The following is a 27,950-nucleotide window of genomic DNA, read 5'->3' as shown; positions in this document are numbered from 1 at the left end:
AACGGGAAACTGCCAGGGCAAAACGGGGAAACTGCCAGGGCAAAACGGGGAAACTGCCAGGGGAAAAAGGGGAAAACGGGGAAACTGCTAGGGGAAAAAGGGGAAAACGGGGAAACTGCCAAGGCAAAACGGGGAAACTGCCAGGGCAAAACAGGGAAACTGCCAGGGGAAAACGGGGAAACTGCCAGGGGAAAAAGGGGAAAACGGGGAAACTGCCAGGGCAAAACGGGGAAACTGCCAGGGCAAAACGGGGAAACTGCCAGGGCAAAACGGGGAAACTGCCAGGGCAAAACGGGGAAACTGCCAGGGCAAAACGGGGAAACTGCCAGTGCAAAACGGGGAAACTGCCAGGGGAAAAAGGGGAACTGCCAGGGAAAAAAGGGGAACTGCCAGGGAAAAAAGGGGAACTGCCAGGGAAAAAAGGGCAAAAAGGGCAAAAAGTGGAACAGCCAGGGCAAAACGGGGAAACTGCCAGGGCAAAACGGGGAAACTGCCAGGGCAAAACGGGGAAACTGCCAGGGGAAAAAGGGGAAAACGGGGAAACTGCCAGGGGAAAACGGGGAAACTGCCAGGAGAAGACGGGGAAACTGCCAGGGGAACACGGGGAAACTGCCAGGGGAACACGGGGAAACTGCCAGGGGAAAAAGGGGAAAACGGGGAAACTGCCAGGGGAAAAAGGGGAAAAGTGCCAGGGCAAAACGGGGAAACTGCCAGGGGAAAAAGGGGAAAACGGGGAAACTGCCAGGGCAAAACGGGGAAACGGCCAGGGCAAAACGGGGAAACGGCCAGGGCAAAACGGGGAAACGGCCAGGGCAAAACGGGGAAACGGCCAGGGCAAAACGGGGAAACGGCCAGGGCAAAAAGGGGAAAACGGGGAAACTGCCAGGGGAACACGGGGAAACTGCCAGGGGAACACGGGGAAACTGCCAGGGGAACACGGGGAACGAGGGGAAACTGCCAGGTGTACGAGGGGAAACTGCCAGGGGAACGAGGGGAAACTGCCAGGGGAACAAGGGGAACGAGGGGAACCTGCCAGGGGAACAAGGGGAACGAGGGGAACCTGCCAGGGGAACAAGGGGAACGAGGGGAAACTGCCAGGGCAACGAGGGGAACCTGCCAGGGCAACAAGGGGAACCTGCCAGGGCAATAAGGGGAACCTGCCAGGGCAACAAGGGGAACCTGTCAGGGCAACAAGGGGAACAAGGGGAAACTGCCAGGGCAAAACGGGGAAACTGCCAGGGCAAAACGGGGAAACTGCCAGGGCAAAACGGGGAAACTGCCAGGGCAAAACGGGGAAACTGCCAGGGCAAAACGGGGAAACTGCCAGGGGAACGAGGGGAAACTGCCAGGGGAACGAGGGGAAACTGCCAGGGCAAAACGGGGAATAAGGGGAAACTGCCAGGGCAAAAAGGGGAAACTGCCAGGGGAAAAAGGGGAAACTGCCAGGGGAAAAAGGGGAACTGCCAGGGGAAAACGGGGAAACTGCCAGGGGAACACGGGGAAACTGCCAGGGGAACACGGGGAAACTGCCAGGGGAACGAGGGGAAACTGCCAGGGGAACGAGGGGAACGAGGGGAAACTGCCAGGGCAACGAGGGGAACCTGCCAGGGCAACAAGGGGAACAAGGGGAAACTGCCAGGGCAACAAGGGGAACAAGGGGAAACTGCCAGGGCAACAAGGGGAAACTGCCAGGGCAAAAAGGGGACACTGCCAGGGCAAAAAGGGGACACTGCCAGGGGAAAAAGGGGAAACTGCCAGGGCAAAACGGGGAACCTGCCAGGGCAAATCGGGGAAAATGCCAGGGGAAAACGGGGAAACTGCCAGGGGAACAAGGGGAAACTGCCAGGGGAACACGGGGAAACTGCCAGGGGAACGAGGGGAAACTGCCAGGGGAACGAGGGGAAACTGCCAGGGGAACGAGGGGAAACTGCCAGGGGAACGAGGGGAACGAGGGGAAACTGCCAGGGGAACAAGGGGAACGAGGGGAAACTGCCAGGGCAACGAGGGGAACCTGCCAGGGCAACAAGGGGAACCTGCCAGGGCAACAAGGGGAACAAGGGGAAACTGCCAGGGCAACAAGGGGAAACTGCCAGGGCAAAAAGGGGACACTGCCAGGGCAAAACGGGGAAACTGCCAGGGCAAAACGGGGAAACTGCCAGGGCAAAACAAGGAAACTGCCAGGGCAAAACGGGGAAACTGCCAGGGCAAAACGGGGAAACTGCCAGGGCAAAACGGGGAAACTGCCAGGGCAAAACGGGGAAACTGCCAGGGCAAAACGGGGAAAACGGGGAAACTGCCAGGGGAAAACGGGGAAACTGCCAGGGGAAAACGGGGAATAAGGGGAAACTGCCAGGGCAAAACGGGGAATACGGGGAATCTGCCAGGGCAAAACGGGGAATACGGGGAAACTGCCAGGGCAAAACGGGGAAACTGCCAGGGCAAAACGGGGTAACTGCCAGGGCAAAACGGGGTAACTGCCAGGGCAAAACGGGGAAACTGCCAGGGCAAAACGGGGAAACTGCCAGGGCAAAACGGGGAAACTGCCAGGGCAAAACGGGGAAACTGCCAGGGGAAAAAGGGGAACAAGGGGAAACTGCCAGGGGAACAAGGGGAAACTGCCAGGGGAACACGGGGAAACTGCCAGGGGAACAAGGGGAACGAGGGGAAACTGCCAGGTGTACGAGGGGAAACTGCCAGGGGAACGAGGGGAAACTGCCAGGGGAACAAGGGGAACGAGGGGAAACTGCCAGGGGAACAAGGGGAACGAGGGGAACCTGCCAGGGGAACAAGGGGAACGAGGGGAAACTGCCAGGGCAACGAGGGGAACCTGCCAGGGCAACAAGGGGAACCTGCCAGGGCAACAAGGGGAACCTGCCAGGGCAACAAGGGGAACCTGCCAGGGCAACAAGGGGAACCTGCCAGGGCAACAAGGGGAACAAGGGGAAACTGCCAGGGCAAAACGGGGAAACTGCCAGGGCAAAACGGGGAAACTGCCAGGGCAAAACGGGGAAACTGCCAGGGCAAAACGGGGAAACTGCCAGGGCAAAACGGGGAAACTGCCAGGGCAAAACGGGGAAACTGCCAGGGGAACACGGGGAAACTGCCAGGGGAACGAGGGGAAACTGCCGGGCAAAACGGGGAATAAGGGGAAACTGCCAGGGCAAAAAGGGGAAACTGCCAGGGGAAAAAGGGGAAACTGCCAGGGGAAAAAGGGGAACTGCCAGGGGAAAACGGGGAAACTGCCAGGGGAACACGGGGAAACTGCCAGGGGAACACGGGGAAACTGCCAGGGGAAAACGGGGAAACTGCCAGGGCAAAACGGGGAAACTGCCAGGGCAAAACGGGGAAACTGCCAGGGCAAAACGGGGAAACTGCCAGGGCAAAACAAGGAAACTGCCAGGGCAAAACGGGGAAACTGCCAGGGCAAAACGGGGAAACTGCCAGGGCAAAACGGGGAAACTGCCAGGGCAAAACGGGGAAAACGGGGAAACTGCCAGGGGAAAACGGGGAAACTGCCAGGGCAAAACGGGGAATACGGGGAAACTGCCAGGGCAAAACGGGGAATACGGGGAAACTGCCAGGGCAAAACGGGGAATACGGGGAAACTGCCAGGGCAAAACGGGGAAACTGCCAGGGCAAAACGGGGTAACTGCCAGGGCAAAACGGGGTAACTGCCAGGGCAAAACGGGGAAACTGCCAGGGCAAAACGGGGAAACTGCCAGGGCAAAACGGGGAAACTGCCAGGGGAAAAAGGGGAACAAGGGTAAACTGCCAGGGCAACAAGGGGAAACTGCCAGGGCAACAAGGGGAAACTGCCAGGGCAACAAGGGGAAACTGCCAGGGCAACAAGGGGAAACTGCCAGGGCAACAAGGGAAACTGCCAGGGGAAAAAGGGGAAACTGCCAGGGCAAAACGGGGTAACTGCCAGGGCAAAACGGGGAAACTGCCAGGGCAAAACGGGGAAACTGCCAGGGCAAAACGGGGAAACTGCCAGGGCAAAACGGGGAAACTGCCAGGGCAAAACGGGGAAACTGCCAGGGCAAAACGGGGAAACTGCCAGGGCAAAAAGGGGAACTGCCAGGGGAAAACGGGGAAACTGCCAGGGCAAAACGGGGAACTGCCAGGGGAAAAAAAGGAAACTGCCAGGGGAAAACGGGGAAACTGCCAGGGGAAAACGGGGAAACTGCCAGGGGAAAACGGGGAAACTGCCAGGGGTAAACGGGGAAACTGCCAGGGCAAAACGGGGAAACTGCCAGGGCAAAACGGGGAAACTGCCAGGGCACAACGGGGAATAAGGGGAAACTGCCAGGGCAAAACGGGGCAACTGCCAGGGCAAAACGGGGAAACTGCCAGGGCAAAACGGGGAAACTGCCAGGGCAAAACGGGGAATAAGGGGAAACTGCCAGGGCAAAACGGGGAATAAGGAGAAACTGCCAGGGCAAAACGGGGAATAAGGAGAAACTGCCAGGGCAAAACGGGGAAACTGCCAGGGCAAAACGGGGAAACTGCCAGGGCAAAAAGGGGAAACTGCCAGGGCAAAAAGGGGAACTGCCAGGGGAAAAAGGGGAAACTGCCAGGGCAAAACGGGGAAACTGCCAGGGGAAGACGGGGAAACTGCTAGGGGAAGACGGGGAAACTGCCAGGGGAAGACGGGGAAACTGCCAGGGGAAGACGGGGAAACTGCCAGGGGAAGACGGGGAAACTGCCAGGGGAAGACGGGGAAACTGCCAGGGGAAGACGGGGAAACTGCCAGGGGAAAACGGGGAATAAGGGGAAACTGCCAGGGCAAAACGGGGAAACTGCCAGGGCAAAACGGGGAAACTGCCAGGGCAAAACGGGGAAACTGCCAGGGCAAAAAGGGGAACTGCCAGGGCAAAAAGGGGAAACTGCCAGGGCAAAACGGGGAAACTGCCAGGGCAAAACGGGGAAACTGCCAGGGCAAAACATGGAACCTGCCAGGGCAAAAAGGGGAACTGCCAGGGGAAAAAGGGGAAACTGCCAGGGCAAAAAGGGGAACTGCCAGGGGAAAAAGGGGAAACTGCCAGGGAAAAACGGGGAAACTGCCAGGGGAAAAAGGGGAAACTGCCAGGGGAAAAAGGGGAAACTGCCAGGGGAAAAAGGGGAAACTGCCAGGGAAAAACGGGGAAACTGCCAGGGGAAAAAGGGGAACTGCCAGGGCAAAAAGGCGAAACTGCCAGGGCAAAACGGGGAAACTGCCAGGGCAAAACGGGGAAACTGCCAGGGCAAAAAGGGGAACTGCCAGGGGAAAAAAAGGAAACTGCCAGGGCAAAACGGGGAAACTGCCAGGGCAAAACGGGGAAACTGCCAGGGCAAAACGGGGAAACTGCCAGGGGAAAACGGGGAAACTGCCAGGGGAAAACGGGGAAACTGCCAGGGGTAAACGGGGAAACTGCCAGGGCAAAACGGGGAAACTGCCAGGGCAAAACGGGGAAACTGCCAGGGCAAAACAGGGAAACTGCCAGGGCACAACGGGGAATAAGGGGAAACTGCCAGGGCACAACGGGGAAACTGCCAGGGCAAAACGGGGAAACTGCCAGGGCAAAACGGGGAAAACGGGGAAACTGCCAGGGCAAAACGGGGAATAAGGGGAAACTGCCAGGGCAAAACGGGGAAACTGCCAGGGCAAAACGGGGAAACTGCCAGGGCAAAACGGGGAAACTGCCAGGGGAAAACGGGGAAACTGCCAGGGGAAAACGGGGAAACTGCCAGGGGAAAACGGGGAAACTGCCAGGGGAAGACGGGGAAACTGCCAGGGGAAAACGGGGAATAAGGGGAAACTGCCAGGGCAAAACGGGGAAACTGCCAGGGCAAAACGGGGAAACTGCCAGGGCAAAACGGGGAAAACGGGGAAACTGCCAGGGCAAAACGGGGAATAAGGGGAAACTGCCAGGGCAAAACGGTGAAACTGCCAGGGCAAAACGGGGAAACTGTCCGGGCAAAAAGGGGAAACTGCCAGGGGAAAAAGGGGAACTGCCAGGGCAAAAAGGGGAACCTGCCAGGGCAAAAGGGGGAACCTGCCAGGGCAAAAAGGGGAAACTGCCAGGGCAAAAAGGGGAAACTGCCAGGGCAAAAAGGGGAACTGCCAGGGGAAAAAGGGGAAACTGCCAGGGCAAAAAGGGGAACTGCCAGGGGAAAAAGGGGAACTGCCAGGGGAAAAAGGGGAAACTGCCAGGGCAAAACGGGGAAACTGCCAGGGCAAAACGGGGAAACTGCCAGGGCAAAACGGGGAAACTGCCAGGGGAAAAAGGGGAAAACGGGGAAACTGCCAGGGGAAAACGGGGAAACTCTCCGGGCAAAAAGGGGAAACTGCCAGGGGAAAAAGGGGAACTGCCAGGGCAAAAAGGGGAACCTGCCAGGGCAAAAAGGGGAACTGCCAGGGGAAAAAGGGGAAACTGCCAGGGGAAAAAGGGGAAACTGCCAGGGCAAAAAGGGGAACTGCCAGGGCAAAAAGGGGAACTGCCAGGGGAAAAAGGGGAAACTGCCAGGGCAAAACGGGGAAACTGCCAGGGCAAAACGGGGAAACTGCCAGGGCAAAACGGGAAAACTGCCAGGGCAAAACGGGAAAACTGCCAGGGGAAAAAGGGGAAAACGGGGAAACTGCCACGGGAAAACGGGGAAACTGCCAGGGGAAGACGGGGAAACTGCCAGGGGAAGACGGGGAAACTGCCAGGGGAAACAGGGGAACAAGGGGAAACTGCCTGGGCAAAACGGGGAAACTGCCAGGGGAAAACGGGGAAACTGCCAGGGGAAAAAGGGGAAAACGGGGAAACTGCCAGGGGAAGACGGGGAAACTGCCAGGGGAAAACGGGGAAACTGCCAGGGGAAAACGGGGAAACTGCCAGGGCAAAATGGGGAAACTGCCAGGGCAAAACGGGGAATAAGGGGAAACTGCCAGGGCAAAACGGGGAATAAGGGGAAACTGCCAGGGCAAAACGGGGAATAAGGGGAAACTGCCAGGGCAAAACGGGGAAACTGCCAGGGCAAAACGGGGAAACTGCCAGGGCAAAACGGGGAAACTGCCAGGGCAAAACGGGGAATAAGGGGAAACTGCCAGGGCAAAACGGGGAAACTGCCAGGGCAAAACGGGGAAACTGCCAGGGCAAAACGGGGAAACTGCCAGGGGAAAAAGGGGAAACTGCCAGGGCAAAAAGGGGAACCTGCCAGGGCAAAAAGGGGAACCTGCCAGGGCAAAAAGGGGAACTGCCAGAGCAAAAAGGGCACAAAGGGCAAAAAGGGGAACTGCCAGGGCAAAACGGGGAACTGCCAGGGCAAAACAAGAAACTTCCAGGGCAAAACAAGAAACTGCCAGGGGAAAACGGGGAACCTGCCAGGGGAAAACGGGGAACTGCCAGGGGAAAAAGGGCACAAAGGGCAAAAAGGGGAACTGCCAGGGCAAAACGGGGAACTGCCAGGGCAAAACGGGGAACTGCCAGGGCAAAACGGGGAACTGCCAGGGCAAAACGGGGAAACTGCCAGGGCAAAACGGGGAAACTGCCAGGGCAAAACGGGGAAACTGCCAGGGCAAAACGGGGAATAAGGGGAAACTGCCAGGGCAAAACGGGGAATAAGGGGAAACTGCCAGGGCAAAACAAGAAACTTCCAGGGCAAAACAGGAAACTGCCAGGGCAAAACGGGGAAACTGCCAGGGCAAAACGGGGAATAAGGGGAAACTGCCAGGGCAAAACGGGGAATAAGGGGAAACTGCCAGGGCAAAACGGGGAAACTGCAAGGGCAAAACGGGGAAACTGCCAGGGCAAAACGGGGAAACTGCCAGGGGAAAAAGGGGAACTGCCAGGGGAAAAAGGGGAACCGCCAGGGCAAAAAGGGGAACCTGCCAGGGCAAAAAGGGGAACCTGCCAGGGCAAAAAGGGGAACTGCCAGGGAAAAAGGGGAACTGCCAGGGAAAAAGGGGAACTGCCAGGGCAAAAAGGGTACAAAGGGCAAAACGGGGAACTGCCAGGGCAAAACAAGAAACTGCCAGGGCAAAACGGGAAACTGCCAGGGCAAAACGGGGAAACTGCCAGGGCAAAACGGGGAAACTGCCAGGGCAAAACGGGGAAACTGCCAGGGCAAAACGGGGAACCTGCCAGGGCAAAAAGGGGAACTGCCAGAGTAAAAAGGGCACAAAGGGCAAAAAGGGGAACTGCCAGGACAAAAAAGGGAAAACGGGGAAACTGCCAGGGGAAAAAGGGGAAAACGGGGAAACGGCCAGGGCAAAACGGGGAAACGGCCAGGGCAAAACGGGGAAACGGCCAGGGCAAAACGGGGAAACGGCCAGGGGAAAAAGGGGAAAACGGGGAAACGGCCAGGGCAAAACGGGGAAACGGCCAGGGCAAAACGGGGAAACGGCCAGGGCAAAACGGGGAAACGGCCAGGGCAAAACGGGGAAACGGCCAGGGCAAAACGGGGAAACTGCCAGGGGAACGAGGGGAAACTGCCAGGGGAACGAGGGGAACCTGCCAGGGGAACAAGGGGAACGAGGGGAACCTGCCAGGGGAACAAGGGGAACGAGGGGAACCTGCCAGGGGAACAAGGGGAACCTGCCAGGGCAACAAGGGGAACCTGCCAGGGCAACAAGGGGAACCTGCCAGGGCAACAAGGGGAACCTGCCAGGGCAACAAGGGGAACCTGCCAGGGCAACAAGGGGAACCTGCCAGGGCAAAACGGGGAAACTGCCAGGGCAAAACGGGGAAACTGCCAGGGCAAAACGGGAAAACTGCCAGGGCAAAACGGGAAAACTGCCAGGGGAAAAAGGGGAAAACGGGGAAACTGCCACGGGAAAACGGGGAAACTGCCAGGGGAAAATGGGGAAACTGCCAGGGGAAGACGGGGAAACTGCCAGGGGAAACAGGGGAACAAGGGGAAACTGCCTGGGCAAAACGGGGAAACTGCCAGGGGAAAACGGGGAAACTGCCAGGGGAAAAAGGGGAAAACGGGGAAACTGCCAGGGGAAAACGGGGAAACTGCCAGGGGAAAACGGGGAAACTGCCAGGGGAAAACGGGGAAACTGCCAGGGCAAAATGGGGAAACTGCCAGGGCAAAACGGGGAAACTGCCAGGGCAAAACGGGGAAACTGCCAGGGCAAAACGGGGAATAAGGGGAAACTGCCAGGGCAAAACGGGGAATAAGGGGAAACTGCCAGGGCAAAACGGGGAATAAGGGGAAACTGCCAGGGCAAAACGGGGAAACTGCCAGGGCAAAACGGGGAAACTGCCAGGGCAAAACGGGGAAACTGCCAGGGCAAAACGGGGAATAAGGGGAAACTGCCAGGGCAAAACGGGGAAACTGCCAGGGCAAAACGGGGAAACTGCCAGGGGAAAAAGGGGAAACTGCCAGGGGAAAAAGGGGAACTGCCAGGGCAAAAAGGGGAACCTGCCAGGGCAAAAAGGGGAACCTGCCAGGGCAAAAAGGGGAACTGCCAGAGCAAAAAGGGCACAAAGGGCAAAAAGGGGAACTGCCAGGGCAAAACGGGGAACTGCCAGGGCAAAACAAGAAACTTCCAGGGCAAAACAAGAAACTGCCAGGGCAAAACGGGGAAACTGCCAGGGGAAAACGGGGAAACTGCCAGGGGAAAACGGGGAAACTGCCAGGGGAAAACGGGGAACCTGCCAGGGGAAAACGGGGAACTGCCAGGGCAAAAAGGGCACAAAGGGCAAAAAGGGGAACTGCCAGGGCAAAACGGGGAACTGCCAGGGCAAAACGGGGAAACTGCCAGGGCAAAACGGGGAATAAGGGGAAACTGCCAGGGCAAAACGGGGAATAAGGGGAAACTGCCAGGGCAAAACAAGAAACTTCCAGGGCAAAACAGGAAACTGCCAGGGCAAAACGGGGAAACTGCCAGGGCAAAACGGGGAATAAGGGGAAACTGCCAGGGCAAAACGGGGAATAAGGGGAAACTGCCAGGGCAAAACGGGGAAACTGCAAGGGCAAAACGGGGAAACTGCCAGGGCAAAACGGGGAAACTGCCAGGGGAAAAAGGGGAACTGCCAGGGGAAAAAGGGGAACCGCCAGGGGAAAAAGGGGAACCTGCCAGGGCAAAAAGGGGAACCTGCCAGGGCAAAAAGGGGAACTGCCAGGGAAAAAGGGGAACTGCCAGGGAAAAAGGGGAACTGCCAGGGAAAAAGGGGAACTGCCAGGGAAAAAAGGGTACAAAGGGCAAAACGGGGAACTGCCAGGGCAAAACAAGAAACTGCCAGGGCAAAACGGGAAACTGCCAGGGCAAAACGGGGAAACTGCCAGGGCAAAACGGGGAAACTGCCAGGGCAAAACGGGGAAACTGCCAGGGCAAAACGGGGAAACTGCCAGGGCAAAACGGGGAACCTGCCAGGGCAAAAAGGGGAACTGCCAGAGTAAAAAGGGCACAAAGGGCAAAAAGGGGAACTGCCAGGACAAAAAAGGGAAAACGGGGAAACTGCCAGGGGAAAAAGGGGAAAACGGGGAAACGGCCAGGGCAAAACGGGGAAACGGCCAGGGCAAAACGGGGAAACGGCCAGGGCAAAACGGGGAAACTGCCAGGGGAAAAAGGGGAAAACGGGGAAACGGCCAGGGCAAAACGGGGAAACGGCCAGGGCAAAACGGGGAAACGGCCAGGGCAAAACGGGGAAACGGCCAGGGCAAAACGGGGAACCTGCCAGGGGAACGAGGGGAACCTGCCAGGGGAACGAGGGGAACCTGCCAGGGGAACGAGGGGAACGAGGGGAACCTGCCAGGGGAACGAGGGGAACGAGGGGAACCTGCCAGGGGAACAAGGGGAACGAGGGGAACCTGCCAGGGGAACAAGGGGAACGAGGGGAACCTGCCAGGGCAACAAGGGGAACCTGCCAGGGCAACAAGGGGAACCTGCCAGGGCAACAAGGGGAACCTGCCAGGGCAACAAGGGGAACCTGCCAGGGCAACAAGGGGAACCTGCCAGGGCAACAAGGGGAACCTGCCAGGGCAACAAGGGGAACCTGCCAGGGCAACAAGGGGAAACTGCCAGGGCAACAAGGGGAAACTGCCAGGGCAACAAGGGGAAAACGGGGAAACTGCCAGGGCAAAACGGGGAAACTGCCAGGGCAAAACGGGGAAACTGCCAGGGCAAAACGGGGAAACTGCCAGGGCAAAACGGGGAATAAGGGGAAACTGCCAGGGCAAAATGGGGAATAAGGGGAAACTGCCAGGGCAAAACGGGGAAACTGCCAGGGCAAAACGGGGAAACTGCCAGGGCAAAACGGGGAAACTGCCAGGGCAAAACGGGGAACAAGGGGAAACTGCCAGGGGAATAAGGGGAAACTGCCAGGGCAAAACGGGGAATAAGGGGAAACTGCCAGGGCAAAACGGGGAATAAGGGGAAACTGCCAGGGCAAAACGGGGAAACTGCCAGGGCAAAACGGGGAAACTGCCAGGGCAAAACGGGGAAAAAGGGGAAAAAGGGGAAAAAGGGGAAAAAGGGGAAAAAGGGGAAAAAGGGGAAAAAGGGGAAAAAGGGGAAAAAGGGGAAAAAGGGGAAAAAGGGGAAAAAGGGGAAAAAGGGGAAACTGCCAGGGCAAAAAGGGGATACTGCCAGGGGAAAAAGGGGAACTGCCAGGGGAAAAAGGGGAACTGCCAGGGGAAAAAGGGCAAAAAGGGCAAAACGGGGAACTGCCAGGGCAAAACGGGGAAACTGCCAGGGCAAAACGGGGAAACTGCCAGGGCAAAACGGGGGAACAAGGGGAAACTGCCAGGGCAAAACGGGGAAACTGCCAGGGCAAAAAGGGGAACTGCCAGGGCAAAAAGGGGAACTGCCAGGGCAAAAAGGGGAACTGCCAGGGCAAAACGGGGAAGCTGCCAGGGCAAAACGGGGAAACTGCCAGGGCAAAACGGGGAAACTGCCAGGGGAACAAGGGGAAACTGCCAGGGCAAAACGGGGAAACTGCCAGGGCAAAACGGGGAAACTGCCAGCGCAAAACGGGGAACTGCCAGGGCAAAACGGGGAACTGCCAGGGCAAAACGGGGAAACTGCCAGGGCAAAACGGGGAAACTGCCAGGGCAAAACGGGGAAACTGCCAGGGCAAAACGGGGAAACTGCCAGGGCAAAACGGGGAAACTGCCAGGGCAAAACGGGGGAACAAGGGGAAAATGCCAGGGCAAAACGGGGAAACTGCCAGGGGAAAAAGGGGAACAAGGGGAAACTGCCAGGGCAAAACGGGGAAACTGCCAGGGGAAGACGGGGAACAAGGGGAAACTGCCAGGGCAAAAAGGGGAACAAGGGGAAACTGCCAGGGCAAAACGGGGAAACTGCCAGGGCAAAACGGGGAAACTGCCAGGGCAAAACGGGGAACTGCCAGGGCAAAAGGGGGAAACTGCCAGGGCAAAACGGGGGAACAAGGGGAAACTGCCAGGGCAAAAGGGGGAAACTGCCAGGGCAAAACGGGGAATAAGGGGAAACTGCCAGGGGAACAAGGGGAACAAGGGGAAACTGCCAGGGCAAAAAGGGGAAACTGCCAGGGCAAAAAGGGGAAACTGCCAGGGCAAAAAGGGGAAACTGCCAGGGCAAAAAGGGGAAACTGCCAGGGCAAAAAGGGGAAACTGCCAGGGCAAAACGGGGAAACTGCCAGGGGAACAAGGGGAAACTGCCAGGGCAAAACGGGGAACAAGGGGAAACTGCCAGGGCAAAACGGGGAACAAGGGGAAACTGCCAGGGGAACAAGGGGAAACTGCCAGGGGAACAAGGGGAAACTGCCAGGGGAACAAGGGGAAACTGCCAGGGGAACAAGGGGAAACTGCCAGGGCAAAAAGGGGAAACTGCCAGGGCAAAAAGGGGAAACTGCCAGGGCAAAAAGGGGAAACTGCCAGGGCAAAAAGGGGAAACTGCCAGGGCAAAAAGGGGAAACTGCCAGGGCAAAAAGGGGAAAACGGGGAAACTGCCAGGGCAAAAAGGGGAAAACGGGGAAACTGCCAGGGCAAAACGGGGAAACTGCCAGGGCAAAACGGGGAAACTGCCAGGGCAAAACGGGGAACCTGCCAGGGCAAAACGGGGAACCTGCCAGGGCAAAACGGGGAACCTGCCAGGGCAAAACGGGGAACCTGCCAGGGCAAAACGGGGAACCTGCCAGGGGAACAAGGGGAACCTGCCAGGGGAACAAGGGGAACAAGGGGAAACTGCCAGGGGAACAAGGGGAAACTGCCAGGGGAACAAGGGGAAACTGCCAGGGGAACAAGGGGAAACTGCCAGGGGAACAAGGGGAAACTGCCAGGGGAACAAGGGGAAACTGCCAGGGGAACAAGGGGAAACTGCCAGGGGAACAAGGGGAAACTGCCAGGGGAACAAGGGGAAACTGCCAGTGCAAAACGGGGAAACTGCCAGGGCAAAACGGGAAACTGCCAGGGCAAAACGGGGAAACTGCCAGGGCAAAACGGGGAATAAGGAAAAACTGCCAGGGCAAAACGGGGAATAAGGAAAAACTGCCAGGGCAAAACGGGGAATAAGGGGAAACTGCCAGGGCAAAACGGGGAAACTGCCAGGGGAATAAGGGGAACAAGGGGAACAAGGGGAACAAGGGGAACAAGGGGAACAAGGGGAACAAGGGGAACAAGGGGAACAAGGGGAACAAGGGGAACAAGGGGAAACTGCCAGGGCAAAACGGGGAATAAGGGGAAACTGCCAGGGCAAAACGGGGAAACTGCCAGGGCAAAACGGGGAAACTGCCAGGGCAAAACGGGGAACTGCCAGGGCAAAACGGGGAAACTGCCAGGGCAAAACGGGGAATAAGGGGAAACTGCCAGGGCAAAAAGGGGAACAAGGGGAAACTGCCAGGGCAAAAAGGGGAACAAGGGGAAACTGCCAGGGGAACAAGGGGAAACTGCCAGGGCAAAAGGGGGAAACTGCCAGGGCAAAAGGGGGAAACTGCCAGGGCAAAAGGGGGAAACTGCCAGGGCAAAAGGGGGAAAAAGGGGAAACTGCCAGGGGAAAAAGGGGAAAACGGGGAAACTGCCAGGGCAAAACGGGGAACTGCCAGGGCAAAACGGGGAAACTGCCAGGGCAAAACGGGGAACCTGCCAGGGCAAAAAGGGGAACTGCCAGAGCAAAAAGGGCACAAAGGGGAAAAAGGGGAACTGCCAGGGCAAAACGGGGAACTGCCAGGGCAAAACAAGAAACTTCCAGGGCAAAACGGGAAACTGCCAGGGCAAAACGGGGAAACTGCCAGGGCAAAACGGGGAAACTGCCAGGGCAAAAAGGGCACAAAGGGCAAAACGGGGAACTGCCAGGGCAAAACGGGGAACTGCCAGGGCAAAACGGGGAACTGCCAGGGCAAAACGGGGAACTGCCAGGGCAAAACGGGGAAACTGCCAGGGCAAAACGGGGAAACTGCCAGGGCAAAACGGGGAAACTGCCAGGGGAAAACGGGGAAACTGCCAGGGCAAAACGGGGAAACTGCCAGGGCAAAACGGGGAAACTGCCAGGGCAAAACGGGGAAACTGCCAGGGCAAAAAGGGCAAAAAGGGCAAAAAGGGGAACTGCCAGGGCAAAAAGGGGAACTGCCAGGGCAAAACGGGGAACTGCCAGGGCAAAACGGGGAAACTGCCAGGGGAACAAGGGGAAACTGCCAGGGGAACAAGGGGAACAAGGGGAAACTGCCAGGGCAAAACGGGGAATAAGGGGAAACTGCCAGGGCAAAACGGGGAAACTGCCAGGGCAAAACGGGGAAACTGCCAGGGCAAAACGGGGAAACTGCCAGGGCAAAACGGGGAAACTGCCAGGGCAAAACGGGGAAACTGCCAGGGCAAACGGGGAACTGCCAGGGCAAAACGGGGAACAAGGGGAAACTGCGAGGGGAACAAGGGGAAACTGCCAGGGGAACAAGGGGAAAACGGGGAAACTGCCAGGGGAAAACGGGGAAAACGGGGAAACTGCCAGGGCAAAACGGGGAAAACGGGGAAACTGCCAGGGCAAAACGGGGAAACTGCCAGGGCAAAACGGGGAAACTGCCAGGGCAAAACGGGGAAACTGCCAGGGCAAAACGGGGAAACTGCCAGGGCAAAACGGGAAACTGCCAGGGCAAAACGGGGAAACTGCCAGGGCAAAACGGGGAAACTGCCAGGGCAAAAAGGGGAACTGCCAGGGCAAAACGGGGAAACTGCCAGGGCAAAACGGGGAAACTGCCAGGGCAAAACGGGGAAACTGCCAGGGCAAAACGGGGAAACTGCCAGGGCAAAACGGGGAAACTGCCAGGGGAAAAAGTGGAAAACGGGGAAACTGCCAGGGGAACAAGGGGAAACTGCCACGGCAAAACGGGGAACAAGGGGAAACTGCCAGGGGAACAAGGGGAAACTGCCAGGGCAAAAAGGGGAACAAGGGGAAACTGCCAGGGCAAAAAGGGGAAACTGCCAGGGCAAAAGGGGGAAACTGCCAGGGCAAAAGGGGGAAACTGCCAGGGCAAAAGGGGGAAACTGCCAGGGCAAAAGGGGGAAACTGCCAGGGCAAAAGGGGGAAACTGCCAGGGCAAAACGGGGAAACTGCCAGGGCAAAACGGGGAAACTGCCAGGGCAAAACGGGGAAACTGCCAGGGGAAACAGGGGAACAAGGGGAAACTGCCAGGGCAAAACGGGGAAACTGCCAGGGGAAAAAGGGGAAAACGGGGAAACTGCCAGGGGAAAAAGGGGAAAACGGGGAAACTGCCAGGGCAAAACAGGGAAACTGCCAGGGCAAAACGGGGAAACTGCCAGGGCAAAACGGGGAAACTGCCAGGGCAAAACGGGGAAACTGCCAGGGCAAAACGGGGAAACTGCCAGGGCAAAACGGGGAACAAGGGGAAACTGCCAGGGGAACAAGGGGAACAAGGGGAAACTGCCAGGGCAAAAAGGGGAACAAGGGGAAACTGCCAGGGCAAAAAGGGGAACAAGGGGAAACTGCCAGGGCAAAAGGGGGAACAAGGGGAAACTGCCAGGGCAAAAGGGGGAAACTGCCAGGGCAAAAGGGGGAAACTGCCAGGGCAAAAGGGGGAAACTGCCAGGGCAAAAGGGGGAAACTGCCAGGGCAAAAGGGGGAAACTGCCAGGGCAAAAAGGGGAAAACGGGGAAACTGCCAGGGGAAAAAGGGGAAAACGGGGAAACTGCCAGGGCAAAACGGGGAAACTGCCAGGGCAAAACGGGGAAACTGCCAGGGCAAAACGGGGAAACTGCCAGGGCAAAACGGGGAAACTGCCAGGGCAAAACGGGGAAACTGCCAGGGCAAAACGGGGAAACTGCCAGGGCAAAACGGGGAAACTGCCAGGGCAAAACGGGGAAACTGCCAGGGCAAAACGGGGAACAAGGGGAAACTGCGAGGGGAACAAGGGGAAACTGCCAGGGGAACAAGGGGAACCTGCCAGGGGAACAAGGGGAACAAGGGGAAACTGCCAGGGCAAAACGGGGAAAACGGGGAAACTGCCAGGGCAAAACGGGGAAACTGCCAGGGCAAAACGGGGAAACTGCCAGGGCAAAACGGGGAAACTGCCAGGGCAAAACGGGGAAACTGCCAGGGCAAAACGGGGAAACTGCCAGGGCAAAACGGGGAACTGCCAGGGCAAAACGGGGAACTGCCAGGGCAAAACGGGGAACTGCCAGGGCAAAACGGGGAAACTGCCAGGGCAAAACGGGGAAACTGCCAGGGCAAAACGGGGAAACTGCCAGGGCAAAACGGGGAAACTGCCAGGGCAAAACGGGGAAACTGCCAGGGCAAAACGGGGAAACTGCCAGGGCAAAACGGGGAAACTGCCAGGGCAAAACGGGGAAACTGCCAGGGCAAAACGGGGAAACTGCCAGGGCAAAACGGGGAAACTGCCAGGGCAAAACGGGGAAACTGCCAGGGCAAAACGGGGAAACTGCCAGGGCAAAACGGGGAAACTGCCAGGGCAAAACGGGAAACTGCCAGGGCAAAACGGGGAAACTGCCAGGGGAACAAGGGGAAACTGCCAGGGGAACAAGGGGAACAAGGGGAAACTGCCAGGGCAAAACGGGGAACAAGGGGAAACTGCCAGGGCAAAAAGGGGAAACTGCCAGGGCAAAAAGGGGAAACTGCCAGGGCAAAAAGGGGAAACTGCCAGGGCAAAAAGGGGAAACTGCCAGGGCAAAACGGGGAAACTGCCAGGGCAAAACGGGGAAACTGCCAGGGCAAAACGGGGAAACTGCCAGGGCAAAACGGGGAAACTGCCAGGGCAAAACGGGGAAACTGCCAGGGCAAAACGGGGAAACTGCCAGGGCAAAACGGGGAAACTGCCAGGGGAAAAAGTGGAAAACGGGGAAACTGCCAGGGGAACAAGGGGAAACTGCCACGGCAAAACGGGGAACAAGGGGAAACTGCCAGGGGAACAAGGGGAACAAGGGGAAACTGCCAGGGCAAAAAGGGGAACAAGGGGAAACTGCCAGGGCAAAAAGGGGAAACTGCCAGGGCAAAAGGGGGAAACTGCCAGGGCAAAAGGGGGAAACTGCCAGGGCAAAAGGGGGAAACTGCCAGGGCAAAAGGGGGAAACTGCCAGAGCAAAACGGGGAAACTGCCAGGGCAAAACGGGGAAACTGCCAGGGGAAACAGGGGAACAAGGGGAAACTGCCAGGGCAAAACGGGGAAACTGCCAGGGGAAAAAGGGGAAAACGGGGAAACTGCCAGGGGAAAAAGGGGAAAACGGGGAAACTGCCAGGGCAAAACGGGGAAACTGCCAGGGCAAAACGGGGAAACTGCCAGGGCAAAACGGGGATCAAGGGGAAACTGCCAGGGGAACAAGGGGAAACTGCCAGGGGAACAAGGGGAAACTGCCAGGGGAACAAGGGGAAACTGCCAGGGGAACAAGGGGAACAAGGGGAAACTGCCAGTGCAAAACGGGGAATAAGGGGAAACTGCCAGGGGAACAAGGGGAACAAGGGGAAACTGCCAGGGCAAAACGGGGAAACTGCCAGGGCAAAACGGGGAAACTGCCAGGGCAAAACGGGGAAACTGCCAGGGCAAAACGGGGAAACTGCCAGGGCAAAACGGGGAAACTGCCAGGGCAAAACGGGGAAACTGCCAGGGCAAAACGGGGAAACTGCCAGGGCAAAACGGGGAAACTGCCAGGGCAAAACGGGAAACTGCCAGGGGAACAAGGGGAACAAGGGGAAACTGCCAGGGCAAAAAGGGGAACAAGGGGAAACTGCCAGGGGAACAAGGGGAAACTGCCAGGGGAACAAGGGGAAACTGCCAGGGCAAAAGGGGGAAACTGCCAGGGCAAAAGGGGGAAACTGCCAGGGCAAAAGGGGGAAACTGCCAGGGCAAAAGGGGGAAACTGCCAGGGCAAAAGGGGGAAACTGCCAGGGCAAAAGGGGGAAACTGCCAGGGCAAAAGGGGGAAACTGCCAGGGCAAAAGGGGGAAACTGCCAGGGCAAAAGGGGGAAACTGCCAGGGCAAAAAGAGGAACTGCCAGGGCAAAAAGAGGAACTGCCAGGGCCAAACGGGGAAACTGCCAGGGCCAAACGGGGAAACTGCCAGGGCAAAACGGGGAAACTGCCAGGGCAAAACGGGGAAACTGCCAGGGCAAAACGGGGAAACTGCCAGGGCAAAACGGGGAAACTGCCAGGGCAAAACGGGGAAACTGCCAGGGCAAAACGGGGAAACTGCCAGGGCAAAACGGGGAAACTGCCAGGGCAAAACGGGGAAACTGCCAGGGCAAAACGGGGGAACAAGGGGAAACTGCCAAGGGAACAAGGGGAAACAGCCAGGGGAACAAGGGGAAAACAGGGAAACTGCCAGGGGAAAACGGGGAAAACGGGGAAACTGCCAGGGGAAAACGGGGAAAACGGGGAAACTGCCAGGGGAAAACGGGGAAAACGGGGAAACTGCCAGGGCAAAACGGGGAAACTGCCAGGGCAAAACGGGGAAACTGCCAGGGCAAAACGGGGAAACTGCCAGGGCAAAACGGGGAAACTGCCAGGGCAAAACGGGCAAAAAGGGCAAAAAGGGGAACTGCCAGGGCAAAACGGGGAACTGCCAGGGCAAAACGGGGAACTGCCAGGGCAAAACGGAAAACTGCCAGGGCAAAACGGGGAAACTGCCAGGGCAAAACGGGGAAACTGCCAGGGCAAAACGGGGAAACTGCCAGGGCAAAACGGGGAAACTGCCAGGGCAAAACGGGGAAACTGCCAGGGCAAAACGGGGAAACTGCCAGGGCAAAACGGGGAAACTGCCAGGGCAAAACGGGGAAACTGCCAGGGCAAAACGGGGAAACTGCCAGGGCAAAACGGGGAACTGCCAGGGCAAAACGGGGAACTGCCAGGGCAAAACGGGGAACTGCCAGGGCAAAACGGGGAAACTGCCAGGGCAAAACGGGGAAACTGCCAGGGCAAAACGGGGAAACTGCCAGGGCAAAACGGGGAAACTGCCAGGGCAAAACGGGGAAACTGCCAGGGCAAAACGGGGAAACTGCCAGGGCAAAACGGGGAAACTGCCAGGGCAAAACGGGGAAACTGCCAGGGCAAAACGGGGAAACTGCCAGGGCAAAACGGGGAAACTGCCAGGGCAAAACGGGGAAACTGCCAGGGCAAAACGGGGAAACTGCCAGGGCAAAACGGGGAAACTGCCAGGGCAAAACGGGAAACTGCCAGGGCAAAACGGGGAAACTGCCAGGGGAACAAGGGGAAACTGCCAGGGGAACAAGGGGAACAAGGGGAAACTGCCAGGGCAAAACGGGGAACAAGGGGAAACTGCCAGGGCAAAAAGGGGAAACTGCCAGGGCAAAAAGGGGAAACTGCCAGGGCAAAAAGGGGAAACTGCCAGGGCAAAAAGGGGAAACTGCCAGGGCAAAACGGGGAAACTGCCAGGGCAAAACGGGGAAACTGCCAGGGCAAAACGGGGAAACTGCCAGGGCAAAACGGGGAAACTGCCAGGGCAAAACGGGGAAACTGCCAGGGCAAAACGGGGAAACTGCCAGGGCAAAACGGGGAAACTGCCAGGGGAAAAAGTGGAAAACGGGGAAACTGCCAGGGGAACAAGGGGAAACTGCCACGGCAAAACGGGGAACAAGGGGAAACTGCCAGGGGAACAAGGGGAACAAGGGGAAACTGCCAGGGCAAAAAGGGGAACAAGGGGAAACTGCCAGGGCAAAAAGGGGAAACTGCCAGGGCAAAAGGGGGAAACTGCCAGGGCAAAAGGGGGAAACTGCCAGGGCAAAAGGGGGAAACTGCCAGGGCAAAAGGGGGAAACTGCCAGAGCAAAACGGGGAAACTGCCAGGGCAAAACGGGGAAACTGCCAGGGGAAACAGGGGAACAAGGGGAAACTGCCAGGGCAAAACGGGGAAACTGCCAGGGGAAAAAGGGGAAAACGGGGAAACTGCCAGGGGAAAAAGGGGAAAACGGGGAAACTGCCAGGGCAAAACGGGGAAACTGCCAGGGCAAAACGGGGAAACTGCCAGGGCAAAACGGGGATCAAGGGGAAACTGCCAGGGGAACAAGGGGAAACTGCCAGGGGAACAAGGGGAAACTGCCAGGGGAACAAGGGGAAACTGCCAGGGGAACAAGGGGAACAAGGGGAAACTGCCAGTGCAAAACGGGGAATAAGGGGAAACTGCCAGGGGAACAAGGGGAACAAGGGGAAACTGCCAGGGCAAAACGGGGAAACTGCCAGGGCAAAACGGGGAAACTGCCAGGGCAAAACGGGGAAACTGCCAGGGCAAAACGGGGAAACTGCCAGGGCAAAACGGGGAAACTGCCAGGGCAAAACGGGGAAACTGCCAGGGCAAAACGGGGAAACTGCCAGGGCAAAACGGGAAACTGCCAGGGGAACAAGGGGAACAAGGGGAAACTGCCAGGGCAAAAAGGGGAACAAGGGGAAACTGCCAGGGGAACAAGGGGAAACTGCCAGGGGAACAAGGGGAAACTGCCAGGGCAAAAGGGGGAAACTGCCAGGGCAAAAGGGGGAAACTGCCAGGGCAAAAGGGGGAAACTGCCAGGGCAAAAGGGGGAAACTGCCAGGGCAAAAGGGGGAAACTGCCAGGGCAAAAGGGGGAAACTGCCAGGGCAAAAGGGGGAAACTGCCAGGGCAAAAGGGGGAAACTGCCAGGGCAAAAGGGGGAAACTGCCAGGGCAAAAAGAGGAACTGCCAGGGCAAAAAGAGGAACTGCCAGGGCCAAACGGGGAAACTGCCAGGGCCAAACGGGGAAACTGCCAGGGCAAAACGGGGAAACTGCCAGGGCAAAACGGGGAAACTGCCAGGGCAAAACGGGGAAACTGCCAGGGCAAAACGGGGAAACTGCCAGGGCAAAACGGGGAAACTGCCAGGGCAAAACGGGGAAACTGCCAGGGCAAAACGGGGAAACTGCCAGGGCAAAACGGGGAAACTGCCAGGGCAAAACGGGGGAACAAGGGGAAACTGCCAAGGGAACAAGGGGAAACAGCCAGGGGAACAAGGGGAAAACAGGGAAACTGCCAGGGGAAAACGGGGAAAACGGGGAAACTGCCAGGGGAAAACGGGGAAAACGGGGAAACTGCCAGGGGAAAACGGGGAAAACGGGGAAACTGCCAGGGCAAAACGGGGAAACTGCCAGGGCAAAACGGGGAAACTGCCAGGGCAAAACGGGGAAACTGCCAGGGCAAAACGGGGAAACTGCCAGGGCAAAACGGGCAAAAAGGGCAAAAAGGGGAACTGCCAGGGCAAAACGGGGAACTGCCAGGGCAAAACGGGGAACTGCCAGGGCAAAACGGAAAACTGCCAGGGCAAAACGGGGAAACTGCCAGGGCAAAACGGGGAAACTGCCAGGGCAAAACGGGGAAACTGCCAGGGCAAAACGGGGAAACTGCCAGGGCAAAACGGGGAAACTGCCAGGGCAAAACGGGGAAACTGCCAGGGCAAAACGGGGAAACTGCCAGGGCAAAACGGGGAAACTGCCAGGGCAAAACGGGGAAACTGCCAGGGCAAAACGGGGAAACTGCCAGGGCAAAACGGGGAAACTGCCAGGGCAAAACGGGGAAACTGCCAGGGCAAAACGGGGAAACTGCCAGGGCAAAACGGGGAAAAAGGGGAAACTGCCAGGGCAAAACGGGGAAACTGCCAGGGGAACAAGGGGAACAAGGGGAACAAGGGGAACAAGGGGAACAAGGGGAACAAGGGGAACAAGGGGAACAAGGGGAACAAGGGGAACAAGGGGAACAAGGGGAACAAGGGGAACAAGGGGAACAAGGGGAACAAGGGGAACAAGGGGAACAAGGGGAAACTGCCAGGGCAAAACGGGGAAACTGCCAGGGGAAAAAGGGGAACTGCCAGGGCAAAAAGGGGAACCTGCCAGGGCAAAAAGGGGAACTGCCAGGGCAAAAAGGGGAACTGCCAGGGGAAAACGGGGAAACTGCCAGGGGAAAACGGGGAAACTGCCAGGGCAAAAAGGGGAACTGCCAGGGGAAAACGGGGAAACTGCCAGGGCAAAACGGGGAAACTGCCAGGGCAAAACGGGGAAACTGCCAGGGGAAGACGGGGAAACTGCCAGGGCAAAACGGGGAATAAGGGGAAACTGCCAGGGGAAAACGGGGAATAAGGGGAAACTGCCAGGGCAAAACGGGGAAACTGCCAGGGCAAAACGGGGAAACTGCCAGGGGAAAAAGGGGAACTGCCAGGGCAAAAAGGGGAACCTGCTAGGGCAAAAAGGGGAACCTGCCAGGGCAAAAAGGGGAACCTGCCAGGGCAAAAAGGGGAACTGCCAGGGAAAAAAGGGTACAAAGGGCTAAAAGGGGAACTGCCAGGGCAAAACGGGGAACCTGCCAGGGCAAAAAGGGCACAAAGGGCAAAAAGGGGAACTGCCAGGGCAAAACGGGGAACTGCCAGGGCAAAACGGGGAACTGCCAGGGCAAAACGGGGAAACTGCCAGGGCAAAACGGGGAAACTGCCAGGGCAAAACGGGGAAACTGCCAGGGCAAAACGGGGAAACTGCCAGGGCAAAACGGGCACAAAGGGCAAAAAGGGGAACTGCCAGGGCAAAACGGGGAACTGCCACGGCAAAACGGGGAACTGCCAGGGCAAAACGGGGAACTGCCAGGGCAAAACGGGGAAACTGCCAGGGCAAAACGGGGAAACTGCCAGGGCAAAACGGGGAAACTGTCCGGGCAAAAAGGGGAAACTGCCAGGGCAAAACGGGGAAACTGCCAGGGGAAAACAAGGAAACTGCCAGGGGAACAAGGGGGAACTGCCAGGGGAAAAAGGGGAACTGCCAGGGGAAAAAGGGGAACTGCCAGGGGAAAAAGGGGAACTGCCAGGGGAAAAAGGGGAACAAGGGGAAACTGCCAGGGCAAAACGGGGAAACTGCCAGGGCAAAACGGGGAAACTGCCAGGGCAACAAGGGGAAACTGCCAGGGCAACAAGGGGAAACTGCCAGGGCAACAAGGGGAAACTGCCAGGGCAACAAGGGGAAACTGCCAGGGCAACAAGGGGAAACTGCCAGGGCAACAAGGGGAAACTGCCAGGGGAAAAAGGGGAAACTGCCAGGGGAAAAAGGGGAAACTGCCAGGGGAAAAAGGGGAAACTGCCAGGGCAAAACGGGGAAACTGCCAGGGCAAAACGGGGAAACTGCCAGGGCAAAACGGGGAACAAGGGGAAACTGCCAGGGCAAAAAGGGGAACAAGGGGAAACTGCCAGGGCAAAAAGGGGAACAAGGGGAAACTGCCAGGGCAAAAAGGGGAACAAGGGGAAACTGCAAGGGCAAAAAGGGGAACAAGGGGAAACTGCCAGGGCAAAAGGGGGAAAACTGCCAGGGCAAAAGGGGGAAAACTGCCAGGGCAAAAGGGGGAAAACTGCCAGGGCAAAAGGGGGAAACTGCCAGGGCAAAAGGGGGAAACTGCCAGGGCAAAAGGGGGAAAACGGGGAAACTGCCAGGGGAAAAAGGGGAAAACGGGGAAACTGCCAGGGCAAAACGGGGAAACTGCCAGGGCAAAACGGGGAAACTGCCAGGGCAAAACGGGGAAACTGCCAGGGCAAAACGGGGAAACTGCCAGGGCAAAAAGGGGAACTGCCAGGGCAAAACGGGGAAACTGCCAGGGCAAAAAGGGCAAAAAGGGCAAAAAGGGGAACTGCCAGGGCAAAACGGGGAACTGCCAGGGCAAAACGGGGAACTGCCAGGGCAAAACGGGGAACTGCCAGGGCAAAACGGGGAACTGCCAGGGCAAAACGGGGAACTGCCAGGGCAAAACGGGGAACTGCCAGGGCAAAACGGGGAAACTGCCAGGGGAACAAGGGGAACAAGGGGAAACTGCCAGGGCAAAACGGGGAATAAGGGGAAACTGCCAGGGCAAAACGGGGAAACTGCCAGGGCAAAACGGGGAAACTGCCAGGGCAAAACGGGGAAACTGCCAGGGCAAAACGGGGAAACTGCCAGGGCAAAACGGGGAAACTGCCAGGGCAAAACGGGGAAACTGCCAGGGCAAAACGGGGAACAAGGGGAAACTGCCAGGGGAACAAGGGGAAAACGGGGAAACTGCCAGGGGAAAACGGGGAAAACGGGGAAACTGCCAGGGCAAAACGGGGAGAACGGGGAAACTGCCAGGGCAAAACGGGGAAACTGCCAGGGCAAAACGGGGAAACTGCCAGGGCAAAACGGGGAAACTGCCAGGGCAAAACGGGAAACTGCCAGGGCAAAACGGGGAAACTGCCAGGGCAAAACGGGGAAACTGCCAGGGCAAAACGGGGAAACTGCCAGGGCAAAACGGGGAAACTGCCAGGGGAACAAGGGGAAACTGCCAGGGGAACAAGGGGAACAAGGGGAAACTGCCAGGGCAAAACGGGGAATAAGGGGAAACTGCCAGGGGAACAAGGGGAAACTGCCAGGGCAAAAAGGGGAAACTGCCAGGGCAAAAAGGGGAAACTGCCAGGGCAAAAAGGGGAAACTGCCAGGGCAAAAAGGGGAAACTGCCAGGGCAAAACGGGGAAACTACCAGGGCAAAACGGGGAAACTGCCAGGGCAAAACGGGGAAACTGCCAGGGCAAAACGGGGAAACTGCCAGGGCAAAACGGGGAAACTGCCAGGGCAAAACGGGGAAACTGCCAGGGCAAAACGGGGAAACTGCCAGGGGAAAAAGTGGAAAACGGGGAAACTGCCAGGGGAACAAGGGGAAACTGCCACGGCAAAACGGGGAACAAGGGGAAACTGCCAGGGGAACAAGGGGAACAAGGGGAAACTGCCAGGGCAAAAAGGGGAACAAGGGGAAACTGCCAGGGCAAAAGGGGGAAACTGCCAGGGCAAAAGGGGGAAACTGCCAGGGCAAAAGGGGGAAACTGCCAGGGCAAAAGGGGGAAACTGCCAGGGCAAAAGGGGGAAACTGCCAGAGCAAAACGGGGAAACTGCCAGGGCAAAACGGGGAAACTGCCAGGGGAAACAGGGGAACAAGGGGAAACTGCCAGGGCAAAACGGGGAAACTGCCAGGGGAAAAAGGGGAAAACGGGGAAACTGCCAGGGGAAAAAGGGGAAAACGGGGAAACTGCCAGGGCAAAACGGGGAAACTGCCAGGGCAAAACGGGGAAACTGCCAGGGCAAAACGGGGAACAAGGGGAAACTGCCAGGGGAACAAGGGGAAACTGCCAGGGGAACAAGGGGAAACTGCCAGGGGAACAAGGGGAAACTGCCAGGGGAACAAGGGGAAACTGCCAGTGCAAAACGGGGAATAAGGGGAAACTGCCAGGGGAACAAGGGGAACAAGGGGAAACTGCCAGGGCAAAACGGGGAAACTGCCAGGGCAAAACGGGGAAACTGCCAGGGCAAAACGGGGAAACTGCCAGGGCAAAACGGGGAAACTGCCAGGGCAAAACGGGGAAACTGCCAGGGCAAAACGGGGAAACTGCCAGGGCAAAACGGGGAAACTGCCAGGGCAAAACGGGGAAACTGCCAGGGGAACAAGGGGAACAAGGGGAAACTGCCAGGGCAAAAAGGGGAACAAGGGGAAACTGCCAGGGGAACAAGGGGAAACTGCCAGGGGAACAAGGGGAAACTGCCAGGGCAAAAGGGGGAAACTGCCAGGGCAAAAGGGGGAAACTGCCAGGGCAAAAGGGGGAAACTGCCAGGGCAAAAGGGGGAAACTGCCAGGGCAAAAGGGGGAAACTGCCAGGGCAAAAGGGGGAAACTGCCAGGGCAAAAGGGGGAAACTGCCAGGGCAAAAGGGGGAAACTGCCAGGGCAAAAGGGGGAAACTGCCAGGGCAAAAGGGGGAAACTGCCAGGGCAAAAAGAGGAACTGCCAGGGCAAAAAGAGGAACTGCCAGGGCCAAACGGGGAAACTGCCAGGGCCAAACGGGGAAACTGCCAGGGCCAAACGGGGAAACTGCCAGGGCAAAACGGGGAAACTGCCAGGGCAAAACGGGGAAACTGCCAGGGCAAAAAGGGGAAACTGCCAGGGCAAAACGGGGAAACTGCCAGGGCAAAACGGGGAAACTGCCAGGGCAAAACGGGGAAACTGCCAGGGCAAAACGGGGAAACTGCCAGGGCAAAACGGGGAAACTGCCAGGGCAAAACGGGGGAACAAGGGGAAACTGCCAAGGGAACAAGGGGAAACAGCCAGGGGAACAAGGGGAAAACAGGGAAACTGCCAGGGGAAAACGGGGAAAACGGGGAAACTGCCAGGGGAAAACGGGGAAAACGGGGAAACTGCCAGGGGAAAACGGGGAAAACGGGGAAACTGCCAGGGCAAAACGGGGAAACTGCCAGGGCAAAACGGGGAAACTGCCAGGGCAAAACGGGGAAACTGCCAGGGCAAAACGGGGAAACTGCCAGGGCAAAACGGGCAAAAAGGGCAAAAAGGGGAACTGCCAGGGCAAAACGGGGAATTGCCAGGGCAAAACGGGGAACTGCCAGGGCAAAACGGAAAACTGCCAGGGCAAAACGGGGAAACTGCCAGGGCAAAACGGGGAAACTGCCAGGGCAAAACGGGGAAACTGCCAGGGCAAAACGGGGAAACTGCCAGGGCAAAACGGGGAAACTGCCAGGGCAAAACGGGGAAACTGCCAGGGCAAAACGGGGAAACTGCCAGGGCAAAACGGGGAAACTGCCAGGGCAAAACGGGGAAACTGCCAGGGCAAAACGGGGAAACTGCCAGGGCAAAACGGGGAACAAGGGGAAACTGCCAGGGCAAAACGGGGAACAAGGGGAAACTGCCAGGGCAAAACGGGGAAACTGCCAGGGCAAAACGGGGAAACTGCCAGGGCAAAACGGGGAAACTGCCAGGGCAAAACGGGGAAACTGCCAGGGCAAAACGGGGAAACTGCCAGGGCAAAACGGGGAATAAGGAAAAACTGCCAGGGCAAAACGGGGAAAAAGGGGAAACTGCCAGGGCAAAACGGGGAAACTGCCAGGGGAAAAAGGGGAACTGCCAGGGCAAAAAGGGGAACCTGCCAGGGCAAAAAGGGGAACTGCCAGGGCAAAAAGGGGAACCTGCCAGGGCAAAAAGGGGAACTGCCAGGGGAAAACGGGGAAACTGCCAGGGCAAAAAGGGGAACTGCCAGGGGAAAACGGGGGAACTGCCAGGGGAAAACGGGGAAACTGCCAGGGGAAGACGGGGAAACTGCCAGGGGAAGACGGGGAAACTGCCAGGGGAAGACGGGGAAACTGCCAGGGGAAGACGGGGAAACTGCCAGGGGAAGACGGGGAAACTGCCAGGGGAAGACGGGGAAACTGCCAGGGCAAAACGGGGAATAAGGGGAAACTGCCAGGGGAAAACGGGGAATAAGGGGAAACTGCCAGGGCAAAACGGGGAAACTGCCAGGGCAAAACGGGGAAACTGCCAGGGGAAAAAGGGGAACTGCCAGGGCAAAAAGGGGAACCTGCTAGGGCAAAAAGGGGAACCTGCCAGGGCAAAAAGGGGAACTGCCAGGGCAAAAAGGGGAACTGCCAGGGAAAAAAGGGTACAAAGGGCTAAAAGGGGAACTGCCAGGGCAAAACGGGGAACCTGCCAGGGCAAAAAGGGCACAAAGGGCAAAAAGGGGAACTGCCAGGGCAAAACGGGGAA

The sequence above is a fragment of the Phasianus colchicus genome, chromosome Z (genome assembly GCF_987193195.1).
Source record: "Phasianus colchicus chromosome Z, bPhaCol1.hap1.1, whole genome shotgun sequence".
NCBI classification, from domain to species: domain Eukaryota; kingdom Metazoa; phylum Chordata; class Aves; order Galliformes; family Phasianidae; genus Phasianus; species Phasianus colchicus.
The sequence above is the reverse complement of the archived record's forward strand: the minus strand, read 5'-3'. Positions refer to the sequence as shown.